This window comes from Dendrobates tinctorius, unplaced genomic scaffold (assembly GCF_039654945.1).
Source record: "Dendrobates tinctorius isolate UK_male_01 unplaced genomic scaffold, ASM3965494v1 ptg000317l, whole genome shotgun sequence".
Taxonomy (NCBI): Eukaryota; Metazoa; Chordata; class Amphibia; order Anura; family Dendrobatidae; genus Dendrobates; species Dendrobates tinctorius.
The window spans coordinates 1,144,554-1,167,865 of record NW_027361984.1 but is presented as its reverse complement, the minus strand read 5'-3'; the positions used below and the strand labels follow the sequence as shown (position 1 = coordinate 1,167,865).

Genomic DNA, 23,312 nt, shown 5'->3' with positions numbered 1-23,312 from the left:
GTATAATGAGGCCTCACTGTACAGGAGAGACCGAAGCGAGGAGCAGGGGCCTGATCACAAGAGCTGACAATCTGAGGAGACAGCAATGCTGAATAACAGTCTACACTGCGTCACTAGATCCTTATACAGGGGTATAATGAGGCCTCACTGTACAGGAGAGACCGGAGCGAGGAGCAGGGGCCTGATCACAAGAGCTGACAATCTGAGGAAACAGCAATGCTGAATAACAGTCTACACTGCGTCACTAGATCCTTATACAGGGGTATAATGAGGCCTCACTGTATAGGAGAGACCGGAGCGAGGAGCAGGGGCCTGATCACAAGAGCTGACAATCTGAGGAAACAGCAATGCTGAATAACAGTCTACACTGCATCACTAGATCCTTATACAGGGGTATAATGAGGCCTCACTGTACAGGAGAGACCGGAGCGAGGAGCAGGGGACTGATCACAAGAGCTGACAATCTGAGGAAACAGCAATGCTGAATAACAGTCTACACTGCATCACTAGATCCTTATACAGGGGTATAATGAGGCCTCACTGTACAGGAGAGACCGGAGCGAGGAGCAGGGGCCTGATCACAAGAGCTGACAATCTGAGGAGACAGCAATGCTGAATAACAGTCTACACTGCATCACTAGATCCTTATACAGGGGTATAATGAGGCCTCACTGTACAGGAGAGACCGGAGCGAGGAGCAGGGGCCTGATCACAAGAGCTGACAATCTGAGGAGACAGCAATGCTGAATAACAGTCTACACTGCGTCACTAGATCCTTATACAGGGGTATAATGAGGCCTCACTGTACAGGAGAGACCAGAGCGAGGAGCAGGGGACTGATCACAAGAGCTGACAATCTGAGGAAAAAGCAATGCTGAATAACAGTCTACACTGCGTCACTAGATCCTTATACAGGGGTATAATGAGGCCTCACTGTACAGGAGAGACTGGAGCGAGGAACAGAGGCCTGATCACAAGAGCTGACAATCTGAGGAGACAGCAATGCTGAATAACAGTCTACACTGCGTCACTAGATCCTTATACAGGGGTATAATGAGGCCTCACTGTACAGGAGAGACCGGAGCGAGGAGCAGGGGCCTGATCACAAGAGCTGACAATCTGAGGAAGCAGCAATGCTGAATAACAGTCTACACTGCGTCACTAGATCCTTATACAGGGGTATAATGAGGCCTCACTGTACAGGAGAGACCGGAGCGAGGAGCAGGAGCCTGATCACAAGAGCTGACAATCTGAGGAGACAGCAATGCTGAATAACAGTCTACACTGCGTCACTAGATCCTTATACAGGGGTATAATGAGGCCTCACTGTACAGGAGAGACCGAAGCGAGGAGCAGGGGCCTGATCACAAGAGCTGACAATCTGAGGAAACAGCAATGCTGAATAACAGTCTACACTGCGTCACTAGATCCTTATACAGGGGTATAATGAGGCCTCACTGTACAGGAGAGACCGGAGCGAGGAGCAGGGGCCTGATCACAAGAGCTGACAATCTGAGGAGACAGCAATGCTGAATAACAGTCTACACTGCGTCACTAGATCCTTATACAGGGGTATAATGAGGCCTCACTGTACAGGAGAGACCGGAGCGAGGAGCAGGGGCCTGATCACAAGAGCTGACAATCTGAGGAGACAGCAATGCTGAATAACAGTCTACAGTGCGTCACTAGATCCTTCTACAGGGGTATAATGAGGCCTCACTGTACAGGAGAGACCGGAGCGAGGAGCAGAGGCCTGATCACAAGAGCTGACAATCTGAGGAGACAGCAATGCTGAATAACAGTCTACACTGCGTCACTAGATCCTTATACAGGGGTATAATGAGGCCTCACTGTACAGGAGAGACCGGAGCGAGGAGCAGAGGCCTGATCACAAGAGCTGACAATCTGAGGACACAGCAATGCTGAATAACAGTCTACACTGCGTCACTAGATCCTTATACAGGGGTATAATGAGGCCTCACTGTACAGGAGAGACCGGAGCGAGGAGCAGAGGCCTGATCACAAGAGCTGACAATCTGAGGAGACAGCAATGCTGAATAACAGTCTACACTGCGTCACTAGATCCTTATACAGGGGTATAATGAGGCCTCACTGTACAGGAGAGACCGGAGCGAGGAGCAGAGGCCTGATCACAAGAGCTGACAATCTGAGGAAACAGCAATGCTGAATAACAGTCTACACTGCGTCACTAGATCCTTATACAGGGGTATAATGAGGCCTCACTGTACAGGAGAGACCGGAGCGAGGAGCAGAGGCCTGATCACAAGAGCTGACAATCTGAGGAGACAGCAATGCTGAATAACAGTCTACACTGCGTCACTAGATCCTTATACAGAGGTATAATGAGGCCTCACTGTACAGGAGAGACCGGAGCGAGGAGCAGGGGCCTGATCACAAGAGCTGACAATCTGAGGACACAGCAATGCTGAATAACAGTCTACTCTGCGTCACTAGATCCTTATACAGGGGTATAATGAGGCCTCACTGTACAGGAGAGACCGGAGCGAGGAGCAGAGGCCTGATCACATGAGCTGACAATCTGAGGAGACAGCAATGCTGAATAACAGTCTACACTGCGTCACTAGATCCTTATACAGGGGTATAATGAGGCCTCACTGTACAGGAGAGACCGGAGCGAGGAGCAGAGGCCTGATCACAAGAGCTGACAATCTGAAGAGACAGCAATGCTGAATAACAGTCTACACTGCGTCACTAGATCCTTATACAGGGGTATAATGAGACCTCACTGTACAGGAGAGACTGGAGCGAGGAGCAGGGGCCTGATCACAAGAGCTGACAATCTGAGGAGACAGCAATGCTGAATAACAGTCTACACTGCGTCACTAGATCCTTATACAGGGGTATAATGAGGCCTCACTGTACAGGAGAGACCGGAGCGAGGAGCAGGGGACTGATCACAAGAGCTAACAATCTGAGGACACAGCAATGCTGAATAACAGTCTACACTGCGTCACTAGATCCTTATACAGGGGTATAATGAGGCCTCACTGTACAGGAGAGACCGGAGCGAGGAGCAGGGGCCTGATCACAAGAGCTGACAATCTGAGGACACAGCAATGCTGAATAACAGTCTACACTGCGTCACTATATCCTTATACAGGGGTATAATGAGGCCTCACTGTACAGGAGAGACCGGAGCGAGGAGCAGAGGCCTGATCACAAGAGCTGACAATCTGAGGAGACAGCAATGCTGAATAACAGTCTACACTGCGTCACTAGATCCTTATATAGGGGTATAATGAGGCCTCACTGTACAGGAGAGACCGGAGCGAGGAGCAGGGGACTGATCACAAGAGCTGACAATCTGAGGAGAAAGCAATGCTGAATAACAGTCTACACTGCGTCACTAGATCCTTATACAGGGGTATAATGAGGCCTCACTGTACAGGAGAGACCGGAGCGAGGAGCAGAGGCCTGATCACAAGAGCTGACAATCTGAGGACACAGCAATGCTGAATAACAGTCTACACTGCGTCACTAGATCCTTATACAGGGGTATAATGAGGCCTCACTGTACAGGAGAGACCGGAGCGAGGAGCAGGGGCCTGATCACAAGAGCTGACAATCTGAGGAAACAGCAATGCTGAATAACAGTCTACACTGCGTCACTAGATCCTTATACAGGGGTATAATGAGGCCTCACTGTACAGGAGAGACCGGAGCGAGGAGCAGAGGCCTGATCACAAGAGCTGACAATCTGAGGACACAGTAATGCTGAATAACAGTCTACACTGCGTCACTAGATCCTTATACAGGGGTATAATGAGGCCTCACTGTACAGGAGAGACCGGAGCGAGGAGCAGGGGACTGATCACAAGAGCTGACAATCTGAGGAGACAGCAATGCTGAATAACAGTCTACACTGCGTCACTAGATCCTTATACAGGGGTATAATGAGGCCTCACTGTACAGGAGAGACCGGAGCGAGGAGCAGGGGACTGATCACAAGAGCTGACAATCTGAGGAGAAAGCAATGCTGAATAACAGTCTACACTGCGTCACTAGATCCTTATACAGGGGTATAATGAGGCCTCACTGTACAGGAGAGACCGGAGCGAGGAGCAGGGGCCTGATCACAAGAGCTGACAATCTGAGGACACAGCAATGCTGAATAACAGTCTACACTGCGTCACTAGATCCTTATACAGGGGTATAATGAGGCCTCACTGTACAGGAGAGACCGGAGCGAGGAGCAGAGGCCTGATCACAAGAGCTGACAATCTGAGGAGACAGCAATGCTGAATAACAGTCTACACTGCGTCACTAGATCCTTATACAGGGGTATAATGAGGCCTCACTGTACAGGAGAGACCGGAGGGAGGAGCAGGGGCCTGATCACAAGAGCTGACAATCTGAGGAAACAGCAATGCTGAATAACAGTCTACACTGCGTCACTAGATCCTTATACAGGGGTATAATGAGGCCTCACTGTACAGGAGAGACCGGAGCGAGGAGCAGAGGCCTGATCACAAGAGCTGACAATCTGAGGAAACAGCAATGCTGAATAACAGTCTACACTGCGTCACTAGATCCTTATACAGGGGTATAATGAGGCCTCACTGTACAGGAGAGACCGGAGCGAGGAGCAGGGGCCTGATCACAAGAGCTGACAATCTGAGGAAACAGCAATGCTGAATAACAGTCTACACTGCGTCACTAGATCCTTATACAGGGGTATAATGAGGCCTCACTGTACAGGAGAGACCGGAGCGAGGAGCAGAGGCCTGATCACAAGAGCTGACAATCTGAGGAGACAGCAATGCTGAATAACAGTCTACACTGCGTCACTAGATCCTTATACAGGGGTATAATGAGGCCTCACTGTACAGGAGAGACCGGAGCGAGGAGCAGAGGCCTGATCACAAGAGCTGACAATCTGAGGAGACAGCAATGCTGAATAACAGTCTACACTGCGTCACTAGATCCTTATACAGGGGTATAATGAGGCCTCACTGTACAGGAGAGACCGGAGCGAGGAGCAGGGGCCTGATCACAAGAGCTGACAATCTGAGGAAACAGCAATGCTGAATAACAGTCTACACTGCGTCACTAGATCCTTATACAGGGGTATAATGAGGCCTCACTGTACAGGAGAGACCGGAGCGAGGAGCAGAGGCCTGATCACAAGAGCTGACAATCTGAGGAAACAGCAATGCTGAATAACAGTCTACACTGCGTCACTAGATCCTTATACAGGGGTATAATGAGGCCTCACTGTACAGGAGAGACCGGAGCGAGGAGCAGGGGCCTGATCACAAGAGCTGACAATCTGAGGACACAGCAATGCTGAATAACAGTCTACACTGCGTCACTAGATCCTTATACAGGGGTATAACGAGGCCTCACTGTACAGGAGAGACCGGAGCGAGGAGCAGAGGCCTGATCACAAGAGCTGACAATCTGAGGAGACAGCAATGCTGAATAACAGTCTACACTGCGTCACTAGATCCTTATACAGGGGTATAATGAGACCTCACTGTACAGGAGAGACCGGAGCGAGGAGCAGAGGCCTGATCACAAGAGCTGACAATCTGAGGAGACAGCAATGCTGAATAACAGTCTACACTGCGTCACTAGATCCTTATACAGGGGTATAATGAGGCCTCACTGTACAGGAGAGACCGGAGCGAGGAGCAGGGGCCTGATCACAAGAGCTGACAATCTGAGGACACAGCAATGCTGAATAACAGTCTACACTGCGTCACTAGATCCTTATACAGGAGTATAATGAGACCTCACTGTACAGGGGAGACCGGAGCGAGGAGCAGAGGCCTGATCACAAGAGCTGACAATCTGAGGACACAGCAATGCTGAATAACAGTCTACACTGCGTCACTAGATCCTTATACAGGGGTATAATGAGACCTCACTGTACAGGAGAGACCGGAGCGAGGAGCAGAGGCCTGATCACAAGAGCTGACAATCTGAGGAGACAGCAATGCTGAATAACAGTCTACACTGCGTCACTAGATCCTTATACAGGGGTATAATGAGGCCTCACTGTACAGGAGAGACCGGAGCGAGGAGCAGGGGCCTGATCACAAGAGCTGACAATCTGAGGAAACAGCAATGCTGAATAACAGTCTACACTGCGTCACTAGATCCTTATACAGGGGTATAATGAGGCCTCACTGTACAGGAGAGACCGGAGCGAGGAGCAGAGGCCTGATCACAAGAGCTGACAATCTGAGGAAACAGCAATGCTGAATAACAGTCTACACTGCGTCACTAGATCCTTATACAGGGGTATAATGAGGCCTCACTGTACAGGAGAGACCGGAGCGAGGAGCAGAGGCCTGATCACAAGAGCTGACAATCTGAGGAGACAGCAATGCTGAATAACAGTCTACACTGCGTCACTAGATCCTTATACAGGGGTATAATGAGGCCTCACTGTACAGGAGAGACCGGAGCGAGGAGCAGGGGCCTGATCACAAGAGCTGACAATCTGAGGAAACAGCAATGCTGAATAACAGTCTACACTGCGTCACTAGATCCTTATACAGGGGTATAATGAGGCCTCACTGTACAGGAGAGACCGGAGCGAGGAGCAGAGGCCTGATCACAAGAGCTGACAATCTGAGGAAACAGCAATGCTGAATAACAGTCTACACTGCGTCACTAGATCCTTATACAGGGGTATAATGAGGCCTCACTGTACAGGAGAGACCGGAGCGAGGAGCAGGGGCCTGATCACAAGAGCTGACAATCTGAGGAAACAGCAATGCTGAATAACAGTCTACACTGCGTCACTAGATCCTTATACAGGGGTATAAGGAGGCCTCACTGTACAGGAGAGACCGGAGCGAGGAGCAGAGGCCTGATCACAAGAGCTGACAATCTGAGGAGACAGCAATGCTGAATAACAGTCTACACTGCGTCACTAGATCCTTATACAGGGGTATAATGAGACCTCACTGTACAGGAGAGACCGGAGCGAGGAGCAGAGGCCTGATCACAAGAGCTGACAATCTGAGGAGACAGCAATGCTGAATAACAGTCTACACTGCGTCACTAGATCCTTATACAGGGGTATAATGAGGCCTCACTGTACAGGAGAGACCGGAGCGAGGAGCAGGGGCCTGATCACAAGAGCTGACAATCTGAGGAGACAGCAATGCTGAATAACAGTCTACACTGCGTCACTAGCTCCTTATACAGGGGTATAATGAGGCCTCGCTGTACAGGAGAGACCGGAGCGAGGAGCAGGGGCCTGATCACAAGAGCTGACAATCTGAGGACACAGCAATGCTGAATAACAGTCTACACTGCGTCACTAGATCCTTTTACAGGAGTATAATGAGACCTCACTGTACAGGAGAGACCGGAGCGAGGAGCAGAGGCCTGATCACATGAGCTGACAATCTGAGGAGACAGCAATGCTGAATAACAGTCTACACTGCGTCACTAGATCCTTATACAGGGGTATAATGAGGCCTCACTGTACAGGAGAGACCGGAGCGAGGAGCAGGGGCCTGATCACAAGAGCTGACAATCTGAGGAGACAGCAATGCTGAATAACAGTCTACACTGCGTCACTAGATCCTTATACAGGGGTATAATGAGGCCTCACTGTACAGGAGAGACCGGAGCGAGGAGCAGAGGCCTGATCACAAGAGCTGACAATCTGAGGAGACAGCAATGCTGAATAACAGTCTACACTGCGTCACTAGATCCTTATACAGGGGTATAATGAGGCCTCACTGTACAGGAGAGACCGGAGCGAGGAGCAGAGGCCTGATCACAAGAGCTGACAATCTGAGGAGACAGCAATGCTGAATAACAGTCTACACTGCGTCACTAGATCCTTATACAGGGGTATAATGAGGCCTCACTGTACAGGAGAGACCGGAGCGAGGAGCAGGGGCCTGATCACAAGAGCTGACAATCTGAGGAAACAGCAATGCTGAATAACAGTCTACACTGCGTCACTAGATCCTTATACAGGGGTATAATGAGGCCTCACTGTACAGGAGAGACCGGAGCGAGGAGCAGAGGCCTGATCACAAGAGCTGACAATCTGAGGAAACAGCAATGCTGAATAACAGTCTACACTGCGTCACTAGATCCTTATACAGGGGTATAATGAGGCCTCACTGTACAGGAGAGACCGGAGCGAGGAGCAGGGGCCTGATCACAAGAGCTGACAATCTGAGGACACAGCAATGCTGAATAACAGTCTACACTGCGTCACTAGATCCTTATACAGGGGTATAAGGAGGCCTCACTGTACAGGAGAGACCGGAGCGAGGAGCAGAGGCCTGATCACAAGAGCTGACAATCTGAGGAGACAGCAATGCTGAATAACAGTCTACACTGCGTCACTAGATCCTTATACAGGGGTATAATGAGACCTCACTGTACAGGAGAGACCGGAGCGAGGAGCAGAGGCCTGATCACAAGAGCTGACAATCTGAGGAGACAGCAATGCTGAATAACAGTCTACACTGCGTCACTAGATCCTTATACAGGGGTATAATGAGGCCTCACTGTACAGGAGAGACCGGAGCGAGGAGCAGGGGCCTGATCACAAGAGCTGACAATCTGAGGACACAGCAATGCTGAATAACAGTCTACACTGCGTCACTAGATCCTTATACAGGAGTATAATGAGACCTCACTGTACAGGAGAGACCGGAGCGAGGAGCAGAGGCCTGATCACAAGAGCTGACAATCTGAGGACACAGCAATGCTGAATAACAGTCTACACTGCGTCACTAGATCCTTATACAGGGGTATAATGAGACCTCACTGTACAGGAGAGACCGGAGCGAGGAGCAGAGGCCTGATCACAAGAGCTGACAATCTGAGGAGACAGCAATGCTGAATAACAGTCTACACTGCGTCACTAGATCCTTATACAGGGGTATAATGAGGCCTCACTGTACAGGAGAGACCGGAGCGAGGAGCAGGGGCCTGATCACAAGAGCTGACAATCTGAGGAAACAGCAATGCTGAATAACAGTCTACACTGCGTCACTAGATCCTTATACAGGGGTATAATGAGGCCTCACTGTACAGGAGAGACCGGAGCGAGGAGCAGAGGCCTGATCACAAGAGCTGACAATCTGAGGAAACAGCAATGCTGAATAACAGTCTACACTGCGTCACTAGATCCTTATACAGGGGTATAATGAGGCCTCACTGTACAGGAGAGACCGGAGCGAGGAGCAGAGGCCTGATCACAAGAGCTGACAATCTGAGGAGACAGCAATGCTGAATAACAGTCTACACTGCGTCACTAGATCCTTTTACAGGGGTATAATGAGGCCTCACTGTACAGGAGAGACCGGAGCGAGGAGCAGGGGCCTGATCACAAGAGCTGACAATCTGAGGAAACAGCAATGCTGAATAACAGTCTACACTGCGTCACTAGATCCTTATACAGGGGTATAATGAGGCCTCACTGTACAGGAGAGACCGGAGCGAGGAGCAGAGGCCTGATCACAAGAGCTGACAATCTGAGGAAACAGCAATGCTGAATAACAGTCTACACTGCGTCACTAGATCCTTATACAGGGGTATAATGAGGCCTCACTGTACAGGAGAGACCGGAGCGAGAAGCAGGGGCCTGATCACAAGAGCTGACAATCTGAGGAAACAGCAATGCTGAATAACAGTCTACACTGCGTCACTAGATCCTTATACAGGGGTATAAGGAGGCCTCACTGTACAGGAGAGACCGGAGTGAGGAGCAGAGGCCTGATCACAAGAGCTGACAATCTGAGGAGACAGCAATTCTGAATAACAGTCTACACTGCGTCACTAGATCCTTATACAGGGGTATAATGAGACCTCACTGTACAGGAGAGACCGGAGCGAGGAGCAGGGTCCTGATCACAAGAGCTGACAATCTGAGGAGACAGCAATGCTGAATAACAGTCTACACTGCGTCACTAGCTCCTTATACAGGGGTATAATGAGGCCTCGCTGTACAGGAGAGACCGGAGCGAGGAGCAGGGGCCTGATCACAAGAGCTGACAATCTGAGGACACAGCAATGCTGAATAACAGTCTACACTGCGTCACTAGATCCTTTTACAGGAGTATAATGAGACCTCACTGTACAGGAGAGACCGGAGCGAGGAGCAGAGGCCTGATCACATGAGCTGACAATCTGAGGAGACAGCAATGCTGAATAACAGTCTACACTGCGTCACTAGATCCTTATACAGGGGTATAATGAGGCCTCACTGTACAGGAGAGACCGGAGCGAGGAGCAGGGGCCTGATCACAAGAGCTGACAATCTGAGGAAACAGCAATGCTGAATAACAGTCTACACTGCGTCACTAGATCCTTATACAGGGGTATAATGAGGCCTCACTGTACAGGAGAGACCGGAGCGAGGAGCAGGGGCCTGATCACAAGAGCTGACAATCTGAGGAAACAGCAATGCTGAATAACAGTCTACACTGCGTCACTAGATCCTTATACAGGGGTATAATGAGGCCTCACTGTACAGGAGAGACCGGAGCGAGGAGCAGAGGCCTGATCACAAGAGCTGACAATCTGAGGAGACAGCAATGCTGAATAACAGTCTACACTGCGTCACTAGATCCTTATACAGGGGTATAATGAGGCCTCACTGTATAGGAGAGACCGGAGCGAGGAGCCGGGGACTGATCACAAGAGCTGACAATCTGAGGAGACAGCAATGCTGAATAACAGTCTACACTGCCTCACTAGATCCTTATACAGGGGTATAATGAGGCCTCACTGTACAGGAGAGACCGGAGCGAGGAGCAGGGGACTGATCACAAGAGCTGACAATCTGAGGAAACAGCAATGCTGAATAACAGTCTACACTGCATCACTAGATCCTTATACAGGGGTATAATGAGGCCTCACTGTACAGGAGAGACCGGAGCGAGGAGCAGGGGCCTGATCACAAGAGCTGACAATCTGAGGAAACAGCAATGCTGAATAACAGTCTACACTGCATCACTAGATCCTTATACAGGGGTATAATGAGGCCTCACTGTACAGGAGAGACCGGAGCGAGGAGCAGGGGCCTGATCACAAGAGCTGACAATCTGAGGAGACAGCAATGCTGAATAACAGTCTACACTGCATCACTAGATCCTTATACAGGGGTATAATGAGGCCTCACTGTACAGGAGAGACCGGAGCGAGGAGCAGGGGACTGATCACAAGAGCTGACAATATGAGGAGAAAGCAATGCTGAATAACAGTCTACACTGCGTCACTACATCCTTATACAGGGGTATAATGAGGCCTCACTGTACAGGAGAGACCGGAGCGAGGAGCAGAGGCCTGATCACAAGAGCTGACAATCTGAGGAGACAGCCATGCTGAATAACAGTCTACACTGCGTCACTAGATCCTTATACAGGGGTATAATGAGACCTCACTGTACAGGAGAGAAAGGAGCGAGGAGCAGAGGCCTGATCACAAGAGCTGACAATCTGAGGAGACAGCAATGCTGAATAACAGTCTACACTGCGTCACTAGATCCTTATACAGGGGTATAATGAGGCCTCACTGTACAGGAGAGACCGGAGCGAGGAGCAGGGGCCTGATCACAAGAGCTGACAATCTGTCATGTCGGCCGCTGTTCACACCACAGCATCCGGCAGGCAGAGGTAGTTCCACCTCCAGCCACTATAGCCTCAGTGGCGCCGGCCTGATCTTCAGGCTCTCGGGGGTTAATCCTGCTGGAGACCAGGTTGGATGGTTAGTCACGCCCACGGTCTTTAAATAGTCATGCTGGCCTATGGGCGTCGCCGATTATAGCTTGTGTTTCATACCAAGTGGTTCCGGTCTGGAGTGGAGGTGTTCAAGAGAGAGAGATTCATATCTGGTGTCGTATGATCCGTCGTTATCCTTTCTCCTTCCCATATTTGTGTTTAGTTGTGCCCTGTTCACATTACTGTTTATTCCTGTGTGTGTGCGGGGCGGTGCAGTTTAAGTTCTCCCTGTCTGTCATTATTTGTGTGGGAGCTTTGGTGGTGACTTCTCACTGGGTGGAGGGTGGAGGGTTAAGTGCAGGGCTGAGCAGGAGATAAGGAAAGGGTGGAGGCTCAGGCATTTGCACCTTCAGCAAAAACCCTGGGTTGAGGGTCAGACAGGGTTTCCCCTAGTAAAGGGACACCACAGGGGCCCCGGGTATTTCAGCCTTAGTTGAACTAAGCCCCCGTGACATTATAATCGGCCCACATTTTTTCAGGAGTCCATGGATCCATTAGATTCCATAACCCGCCAGTTGGCGGCGCTGTCCTTACAGGTCTCCGAGTTGAAAGGGGCAGTTCAGCAGCAGGGCCTGGTAGTAGCAAAGGTGCAAACGGCATCTGCAGGTATCGGTGCAGAGCCGAAGTTTCCGCTGCCAGAACGATTTTCAGGCGATCGCAGCAAATTTGTCGTATTTCGGGAGGCCTGCAAATTATACTTCCGCATGCGGCCAATATCCTCAGGTAATGAGGCCCAGCGAGTAGGGCTGGTGTTGTCATTACTAAGTGGTGACCCCCAAGCATGGGCATTTTCCTTACCACCTGACTCTGCTACATTTCATTCGGTCGATAATGTTTTTTCTGCCCTCGGGCTCATTTACGATGACCCTGACCGACTGGCTCTAGCGGAATCTAAAATCCGCGCCCTCCGCCAGGGGGAGCGCTTGGCAGAGGACTATTGTTCGGAATTTCGCCGCTGGGCTGTAGACACACAGTGGAATGACCCAGCACTGCGGAGCCAGTTTATTCATGGGTTATCAGGGAGGGTGAAACAAGCCCTCCTGATGTATGAGACTCCGGCATCATTGGAGTCTGCCATGAGTTTGGTGATACGTATTGATCGCCGTTTTCGTCAGGGGGCACAGGAGACGCTACCTCTGGGGGAAAACAGAGGTGCAGGTGTGGTTGAAGTAGATGAGTCCCCTGAACCTATGCAGATTGCTGGCGTGGCACAGGTTCAGCCTCGCGCTCCGGGAGTCCGGAAGTCCGGAGCATATTTCTACTGTGGTAAAGGAGGTCATTATGTTAACGTTTGCCCGGTACTACCTAAGAGGGTCACACCGGCGGAAAACTGTTAAGCTCAGAGGGTATGGAGGAGACCCAACTGAGCGTATGCATATCCTCCATGATGGTATCTCAATGTATGCTCCCTGCCAAGGTTATTGTCGCCGGCAGAGAGCTATCTATATCAGTGTTTGTGGATAGCGGTTCCGCCACCAATCTCATAGATGAGGAGTTTGCACACACCGCCGGGTTTAAGATTGAAAAACTTCCTCACCCCATACAGGTGGTGACCATTAATGCTGTTCCTCTCCCTCAAGGGGAGATTACTGAGTTTGTGGCAGAGGTGAAACTCCACATTGGGGTCCTACATTCTGAGTCGGTTACATGTAGGGTCCTCCGTAATCTCCCAGCTCAAATGGTCCTGGGTTTTCCATGGCTGTCCAGGCACAACCCGGTAATTGATTGGAAAACTCAGGACATAGTACAATGGAGTGGTTTCTGCCAAGACAATTGCTTGGCCACATGTGTGTCCGCCGTGACGCCCAGCCTGCCGGAGGCTTTGCAGGATTTCGCGGATGTTTTCTCTGAGAAGGGTTGCTCAGAACTGCCTCCACATAGAGCCTATGACTGTGCTATTAGGTTAAAACCCGGGGCCAAATTACCTAAGGCCAGGATGTTTAATATTTCTGGTCCTGAGAGACAAGCTCTGAAAGACTACATCGCGGAGAGTCTGAGCAAAGGTCACATCCGGCCTTCGTCCTCGCCTGTAGCCGCGGGGTTTTTCTCCATTAAGAAGAAAGATGGGGGGTTACGCCCGTGTCTGGATTTCCGAGAGTTAAACCAGATTACTATCCGTGATCCCTACCCAATGCCGTTGATCCCGGATTTGTTCAACCAGGTAGCGGGGGCAAAATGGTTTTCCAAGCTGGACCTCAGGGGGGCGTATAACCTCATAAGGGTCCGTCAGGGGGATGAGTGGAAGACGGCATTTAACACTCCTGAGGGTCATTTTGAGAGTCTGGTTATGCCGTTTGGGTTGACCACCGCGCCTGCCGTTTTCCAACATTTTATTAATGATGTCTTTGCTCATGTCCTGGGGAGATTTGTGATTGTATACCTGGATGATATCCTCATTTATTCTAGCGATCGGGACACTCATTTGCAGCATGTTAGGCAGGTGTTACAGTTGCTCCGGGAGAACCAGCTCTATGCTAAGCTGGAAAAATGTTTATTTTTTGTCCAGGAGTTGCCCTTTTTGGGATATATTGTGTCCGCAGCTGGTTTTAAAATGGACACCGCTAAGGTGCAAGCGGTGTTGCAATGGGAGAGGCCGGAGAGTCTGAAAGCACTCCAGCGGTTCCTTGGGTTTGCGAATTATTATAGGAAATTTATAAAACACTTTTCGACTGTCGCCAAACCGCTCACGGACATGACAAAAAAGGGTGCCGATCTGGCGAACTGGCCTGAGGTGGCTATACGTGCATTTGAGCGTCTGAAGAATAGTTTTGCTTCAGCCCCCATTCTGGTGCAACCAGACGTGTCTAAACCTTTTGTGGTAGAGGTTGATGCGTCGGAGGTGGGAGTGGGGGCAGTACTGTCTCAAGGCTCGTCCTTGAGCGAGATGCATCCATGCGCCTACTTCTCCAAGAAGTTGTCGTCGGCCGAACGGAATTATGATATCGGCAACAGGGAGTTGTTGGCCATCAAACTGGCTTTTGAGGAATGGCGACACTTCTTGGAGGGGGCGGCTCACCAGGTCACAGTTATCACCGACCATAAGAATCTGCTCTACCTGGAGTCGGCCAAGCGTCTGTCTCCTAGGCAGGCTCGCTGGGCATTGTTTTTTACTCGTTTCAATTTTCTTGTGACGTACCGTCCCGGGGCTAAAAACACCAAGGCGGATGCTTTGTCTAGGTGTTTTCCGGGGGGGAGAACCTCGGGAAGAGCCGGTACCCATCCTCCAGAAAGGGGTAGTGGTCTCGGCTCTCACGACTGAGGTAGAGGCGGAGATTGCCGAGGCCCAAGAGGAGGTACCACCAGGACTTCCCGCCAACAAATCATTTGTACCCCTGCATCTTCGGCCTAAGGTGTTGAAGGAACACCACGATTCGGTACTGGCTGGTCACCCAGGGGTGAAGGGCACCTTAGAGCTGGTATCGCGTCGTTTCTGGTGGCCCAAAATCCGGCAGGACGTGGTCTCGTACGTGGCAGCTTGCATCACGTGCGCTAGGGCTAAGTCACCCCGAACCCGTCCTGCTGGCACGCTACAGCCTCTGGGGGTACCCAATAGGCCATGGACAGAAATCTCCATGGATTTTATCACTGACTTGCCAGCCTCAGCAGGGAACACGGTCATCCTGGTGGTGGTTGACCGTTTTTCAAAGATGGCGCATTTTGTGGCGTTGTCCTCTTTGCCCAATGCTAAGACGTTGGCTCAGGTATTTGTGAAGGAGGTGGTCAGACTCCACGGAGTACCGTCTGACATAGTATCTGATAGGGGTACGCAATTTGTGGCGAGGTTTTGGAAAGCTTTTTGCTCAAGGTTGGGGATCAAGTTGTCACATTCATCGGCGTTTCATCCACAGTCTAATGGACAAACTGAGCGCATGAACCAAAATCTAGAACAGTATTTACGATGCTTTGTGTCCGACAACCAGGAGGAGTGGTCTACTTTCCTTCCTCTGGCCGAATTCGCATTAAATAATCACCGCCAAGAGTCATCAGGAGAGTCTCCATTCTTTTGTGTGTACGGTCAACATCCTCAGTTTTGTACCTTACGTCAGGGTGACTCCGGGGGTGTCCCGGAGGAGGATCAGCTAGGAGCCCAATTGTCATCAGTCTGGAGGCGGGTGAAACAGCGTTTGTTGAGCATGAGTGCCAGGTACAAACGGGTGGCTGACAGTAGACGCGTGCCAGGTCCGGACCTGTGTGTGGGTGAATGGGTGTGGTTAGCTACGAAGAACATAAAACTCAAAATTCCATCTTTAAAACTGGGTCCAAGGTTTATTGGGCCTTTTAGGATTTCTGCCATCATTAACCCAGTAGCTTATCGCTTGGAACTTCCCGCGGTGTACAAGATACACAACGTGTTTCACAGGGCTTTATTGAAAAAGGTGGTAGGCTTGGTGGACACGACGCCGATGCCACCTCCAGTCATGGTGGATGGCGAGTTAGAGTTCGAGGTCGCCAAGGTAGTGGACTCTCGAGTAGTACGCCGTACTCTTCAGTATTTGGTGCACTGGCGGGGGTATGGTCCAGAGGAGAGGTCTTGGGTTCCAGCCTCAGACATACATGCGGATCGGCTGGTCAGTTCTTTTCACCGTCGTCATCCGGACAAGCCGGGTCCTATGAGTCTTGAGGGCCCTGGGGTCCCTCGTAGAAGACGGGGTACTGTCATGTCGGCCGCTGTTCACACCACAGCATCCGGCAGGCAGAGGTAGTTCCACCTCCAGCCACTATAGCCTCAGTGGCGCCGGCCTCATCTTCAGGCTCTCGGGGGTTAATCCTGCTGGAGACCAGGTTGGATGGTTAGTCACGCCCACGGTCTTTAAATAGTCATGCTGGCCTATGGGCGTCGCCGATTATAGCTTGTGTTTCATACCAAGTGGTTCCGGTCTGGAGTGGAGGTGTTGCAGAGAGAGAGATTCGTGTCTGGTGTCGTATGATCCGTCGTTATCCTTTCTCCTTCCCATATTTGTGTTTAGTTGTGCCCTGTTCACATTACTGTTTATTCCTGTGTGTGTGCGGCGCGGTGCAGTTTAAGTTCTCCCTGTCTGTCATTATTTGTGTGGGAGCTTTGGTGGTGACTTCTCACTGGGTGGAGGGTTAAGTGCAGGGCTGAGCAGGAGATAAGGAAAGGGTGGAGGCTCAGGCATTTGCACCTTCAGCAAAAACCCTGGGTTGAGGGTCAGACAGGGTTTCCCCTAGTAAAGGGACACCACAGGGGCCCCGGGTATTTCAGCCTTAGTTGAACTAAGCCCCCGTGACACAATCTGAGGAAACAGCAATGCTGAATAACAGTCTACACTGCGTCACTAGATCCTTATACAGGGGTATAATGAGGCCTCACTGTACAGGAGAGACCGGAGCGAGGAGCAGAGGCCTGATCACAAGAGCTGACAATCTGAGGAGACAGCAATGCTGAATAACAGTCTACACTGCGTCACTAGATCCTTATACAGGGGTATAATGAGGCCTCACTGTACAGGAGAGACCGGAGCGAGGAGCAGGGGCCTGATCACAAGAGCTGACAATCTGAGGAAACAGCAATGCTGAATAACAGTCTACACTGCGTCACTAGATCCTTATACAGGGGTATAATGAGGCCTCACTGTACAGGAGAGACCGGAGCGAGGAGCAGGGGCCTGATCACAAGAGCTGACAATCTGAGGAAACAGCAATGCTGAATAACAGTCTACACTGCATCACTAGATCCTTATACAGGGGTATAATGAGGCCTCACTGTACAGGAGAGACCGGAGCGAGGAGCAGAGGCCTGATCACAAGAGCTGACAATCTGAGGAGACAGCCATGCTGAATAACAGTCTACACTGCGTCACTAGATCCTTATACAGGGGTATAATGAGACCTCACTGTACAGGAGAGACCGGAGCGAGGAGCAGGGGCCTGATCACAAGAGCTGACAATCTGAGGAGACAGCAATGATGAATAACAGTCTACACTGCGTCACTAGATCCTTATACAGGGGTATAATGAGACCTCACTGTACAGGAGAGACCGGAGCGAGGAGCAGAGGCCTGATCACAAGAGCTGACAATCTGAGGAGACAGCAATGCTGAATAACAGTCTACACTGCGTCACTAGATCCTTATACAGGGGTATAATGAGGCCTCACTGTACAGGAGAGACCGGAGCGAGGAGCAGGGGCCTGATCACAAGAGCTGACAATCTGAGGAGACAGCAATGCTGAATAACAGTCTACACTGCGTCACTAGATCCTTATACAGGGGTATAATGAGGCCTCACTGTACAGGAGAGACCGGAGCGAGGAGCAGGGGCCTGATCACAAGAGCTGACAATCTGAGGAAACAGCAATGCTGAATAACAGTCTACACTGCGTCACTAGATCCTTATACAGGGGTATAATGAGGCCTCACTGTACAGGAGAGACCGGAGCGAGGAGCAGGGGCCTGATCACAAGAGCTGACAATCTGAGGAAACAGCAATGCTGAATAACAGTCTACACTACGTCACTAGATCCTTATACAGGGGTATAATGAGGCCTCACTGAACAGGAGAGACCGGAGCGAGGAGCAGGGGCCTGATCACAAGAGCTGACAATCTGAGGAGACAGCAATGCTGAATAACAGTCTACACTGCGTCACTAGATCCTTATACAGGGGTATAATGAGGCCTCACTGTACAGGAGAGACCGGAGCGAGGAGCAGGGTCCTCATCACAAGAGCTGACAATCTGAGGAGACAGCAATGCTGAATAACAGTCTACACTGCGTCACTAGATCCTTATACAGGGGTATAATGAGGCCTCACTGTACAGGAGAGACCGGAGCGAGGAGCAGAGGCCTGATCACAAGAGCTGACAATCTGAGGAAACAGCAATGCTGAATAACAGTCTACACTGCGTCACTAGATCCTTATACAGGGGTATAATGAGGCCTCACTGTACAGGAGAGACCGGAGCGAGGAGCAGGGGCCTGATCACAAGAGCTGACAATCTGAGGAGACAGCAATGCTGAATAACAGTCTACACTGCGTCACTAGATCCTTATACAGGGGTATAATGAGGCCTCACTGTACAGGAGAGACCGGAGCGAGGAGCCGGGGCCTGATCACAAGAGCTGACAATCTGAGGAGACAGCAATGCTGAATAACAGTCTACACTGCGTCACTAGATCCTTATACAGGGGTATAATGAGGCCTCACTGTACAGGAGAGACCGGAGCGAGGAGCAGGGGCCTGATCACAAGAGCTGACAATCTGAGGAAACAGCAATGCTGAATAACAGTCTACACTGCGTCACTAGATCCTTATACAGGGGTATAATGAGGCCTCACTGTACAGGAGAGACCGGAGCGAGGAGCAGGGGCCTGATCACAAGAGCTGACAATCTGAGGAAACAGCAATGCTGAATAACAGTCTACACTACGTCACTAGATCCTTATACAGGGGTATAATGAGGCCTCACTGTACAGGAGAGACCGGAGCGAGGAGCAGGGGCCTGATCACAAGAGCTGACAATCTGAGGAGACAGCAATGCTGAATAACAGTCTACACTGCGTCACTAGATCCTTATACAGGGGTATAATGAGGCCTCACTGTACAGGAGAGACCGGAGCGAGGAGCAGGGTCCTGATCACAAGAGCTGACAATCTGAGGAGACAGCAATGCTGAATAACAGTCTACACTGCGTCACTAGATCCTTATACAGGGGTATAATGAGGCCTCACTGTACAGGAGAGACCGGAGCGAGGAGCAGAGGCCTGATCACAAGAGCTGACAATCTGAGGAAACAGCAATGCTGAATAACAGTCTACACTGCGTCACTAGATCCTTATACAGGGGTATAATGAGGCCTCACTGTACAGGAGAGACCGGAGCGAGGAGCAGGGGCCTGATCACAAGAGCTGACAATCTGAGGAAGCAGCAATGCTGAATAACAGTCTACACTGCGTCACTAGCTCCTTATACAGGAGTATAATGAGGCCTCACTGTACAGGAGAGACCGGAGCGAGGAGCAGGGGCCTGATCACAAGAGCTGACAATCTGAGGAGACAGCAATGCTGAATAACAGTCTACACTGCGTCACTAGATCCTTGTACAGGGGTATAATGAGGCCTCACTGTACAGGAGAGACCGGAGCGAGGAGCGGGGGCCTGATCACAAGAGCTGACAATCTGAGGAGACAGCAATGCTGAATAACAGTCTACACTGCGTCACTAGATCCTTATACAGGGGTATAATGAGGCCTCACTGTACAGGAGAGACCGGAGCGAGGAGCAGGGGCCTGATCACAAGAGCTGACAATCTGAGGAGACAGCAATGCTGAATAACAGTCTACACTGCGTCACTAGATCCTTATACAGGGGTATAATGAGGCCTCACTGTACAGGAGAGACCGGAGCGAGGAGCAGGGGCCTGATCACAAGAGCTGACAATCTGAGGAGACAGCAATGCTGAATAACAGTCTACACTGCGTCACTAGATCCTTATACAGGGGTATAATGAGACCTCACTGTACAGGAGAGACCGGAGCGAGGAGCAGGGGCCTGATCACAAGAGCTGACAATCTGAGGAGACAGCAATGCTGAATAACAGTCTACACTGCGTCACTAGATCCTTATACAGGGGTATAATGAGACCTCACTGTACAGGAGAGACCGGAGCGAGGAGCCGGGGCCTGATCACAAGAGCTGACAATCTGAGGAAACAGCAATGCTGAATAACAGTCTACACTGCGTCACTAGATCCTTATACAGGAGTATAATGAGGCCTCACTGTACAGGAGAGACCGGAGCGAGGAGCAGGGGCCTGATCACAAGAGCTGACAATCTGAGGACACAGCAATGCTGAATAACAGTCTACACTGCGTCACTAGATCCTTATACAGGTGGAGAATGAGGCCTCACTGTACAGGCAAAGACCTAGAACGATGACTGTGGAAAACGGATTTCTATTTAAAAAAGAGCCGTTTAAAGAGCCAAAAGAGCCGGCTCTTCATGGTGAGCAGAGCTGAATGAGCCGGATCACCAAAAAGAGCCGAACTTCCCATCATTAGAAAGTGAGACTAAAAAGAAGTGTGAATATTATTTTTTTTTTTTGGTGTCACTTGTAAATAAAGATGCAATTCTAAAGATTTTTAAAACACTTTTACTTAATTTTAACCTAAACATTTTTGCAAATTAAAAGTAACATTAAGGCTGTGTGCCCACGATGCGATTTTTAAGCGTTTTTCCGCGATTTTTGGAGCGAAAATGCTGCGAAAACGTTTAAAAATCTTGTACAGAACGCACCCCATGCATTCCTATGGCATTCCGCTCATGTTGTGCTAATGCTGCGCTTTTTTCCACGGCAGAATCGCATCACGAAAAAAAACGCAGCATGATCATTCTTTTGTGCGGAATCGCTTACTTCCCGCATGTGGCTATGCCCACCATGCGTGGAGTTAAGCTCATGTGCGGTTGGTACCCACGGTGTGGAGGAGAGGAGAGGAGACTGTCCTCCAGGCCCTGGGTACCATACCCCTGTAAAAAAAGAATAAAAAATCGGGGTATATTTACCTTCCGACGTCCCGCGCTGCCTTCCCGGGCCACAGCGTTCCCAGTAATGCCTTGCAGCAAGGTCCTGTGATGACGTAGTCTCGCGTGACTCTAGCGGTCTCGTGAGATCGCTATAGCAACGCGAGACCAACATCATCACAGGTCTCGCAAGGCATCGCTGGGAACGGGAGCGTCGTAAGGTAAATATACCCCGATTTTTTTATTTTTTAATTATTTTTTACATTCTTTCTTTTACTATTGATGCCGCATAGGCGGCCTCAATAGTAAAAACCTGGTCACACTTGTCAACCACTATGTTTGACGAGTGTGACCAACCTGTCAATCACATTCCAAGCGATGCTTCAAATCGCTTGGAAAGTGCTTGAATATCGCACGCGAAAATAATCGTGGTAAAATTGCGCGGAAAAAAAACACGCGATTTCTGGGAAGGAGTCCGGTTTTCAGTGTCCGGATTTAAACGCAACGTGGGCACATAGCCTAAATTTTAAATGTTAATCAAGTTGTAAAAGAAAAAATAAAAAAGGTTTATTGTTGTGGGTTAAAAGCGGAACTCAAACAGATTACCACAGAAAATTATAAATTGAGACGAACTAGAAAACTTGTTATTATTCAATAGTAGTTAGCGGTATTCGAATACCGGTGACGATTTAACAACTCGCTTAACTATATTCGGCACTGAGGTTTTTTTAACAATGAAAGACAGCATTTAACATTCAGATATCAATGGATTGTTTTCCCTATCTCTAGGACCACCATCACCATCAAGCCCGCCATCGCGGGCAGCACCACCAACAGCCCCTGCATCTCCAGGGGATCACGACGGTTCACCACCTACCCCTTCGCCCGCTGCCAGCCCATCTCCAGCATCACTCCATGATATCGGTGCAGGCTCTCCATCCGGTAATTAAAGCAATTATTTATAAAAAAAAAAAAAAGGGGTACTTTAACGTTTTGCTTTGGAAAGGATGTTGGGTTGTCGTTAAATATTTTCTTTTTGGTCCCATAGCCTTGGTGCCACTTGTTCGGGGTGGGCTATTAGCCTCTCACCTGAGGGAACAGAGCCGCCACAATACCGTAAGTATAAAAGCAACAACCATGTACCTTTTGTTTGTAGTGTGTCAATAATTTACAGGTTTACGTTTCTCATTTCATCAACAGAAATCCCCACAGCACAGGCCCTGCTGGCATCTCACCGGCAGATGAGAGCAGCTATGGCTGTCACTCTTGCAGCCATGGTCGTGCATGGAGTGATGCTGGAGAGGTTCTTGGTGGGCCTACAAGAGGGTGGCAGTCCCCAGTAAATTATCTTTTGTTGCTTTATTTTTTTTTTTTTGGTTAAAGACATTTGTTACGATGTTTAAAAAAAGTTTACATATATTATATAAATATGTCAGAAATATATATTTATATATTTTCAGTTTATATACACGGCTGGATCGTATTTATTGTAAAAGATGTTTATGTGTACAGCCATCTTTTCATTGTAGTCTACAACAATGTTCAAATAACAAACAAAACCAAGAAAAACAGACCTCTATTCAGTTGAAAAATAATTTTTATTAAAATGAATGAAACAATTTTTAAAAAATTTATATACAGAAACAAAAACTTTAAATTTTTTTTGCAGAACTACAACTGTTGGTAATATGTATCGTTTTCATTACCACGTTGCCTTGGCGGAGTATAAAAAAAGGTGGGGGAACAAGGCTTGGGTTGTGCTGATGGTCTATCCCCCTCCTCATTGTAGGTTCAAGAGGCTCAGGATTGTGCGGCCAAGAGTATTGCGGGTAGAGATTTCGGTCCATGACAGCTGACGTGTCAGTGAGTTTCCCGGTTGCTGCTTGACTCAACACCTCGAGAATAAGCCTTTCAACATGAACACGCTGTACTGGATCGAGTGTTGGCAGCTTCTCATTAGCATAGTACGCAAAGCCGGTAAGGTTCTGGGGTGTAGTTAGGACTTTTTTGGCAAGTTGGATAAATTCAGGAGTAGCCGAGGTGAGGGCCTTCCTTTTTCGACCTGAAAATGTGAGTCGCCTTGG

The 23,312-nt window shown here is 49.7% G+C and overlaps 1 long non-coding RNA gene across 3 annotated transcripts in view; it reads left to right on the top strand.

Annotated features, from left to right (window-relative positions):
- Positions 1-22,807, top strand: part of LOC141073879 (uncharacterized) — a 56,287-nt gene extending 33,480 nt beyond the window's left edge. The window contains exons 1-4 of one of the 3 annotated variants that reach the window (XR_012227086.1): positions 11,629-11,863; positions 22,018-22,170; positions 22,277-22,344; positions 22,429-22,807. This is a non-coding gene — a long non-coding RNA (uncharacterized lncRNA). Of the gene's footprint in view, positions 1-11,628; positions 11,864-21,423; positions 22,171-22,276; positions 22,345-22,428 lie in introns of those variants that run through there. The other 2 variants (XR_012227085.1, XR_012227084.1) reach the window with 2 other exon arrangements.
- Positions 22,808-23,312: the final 505 nt, after the last annotated feature.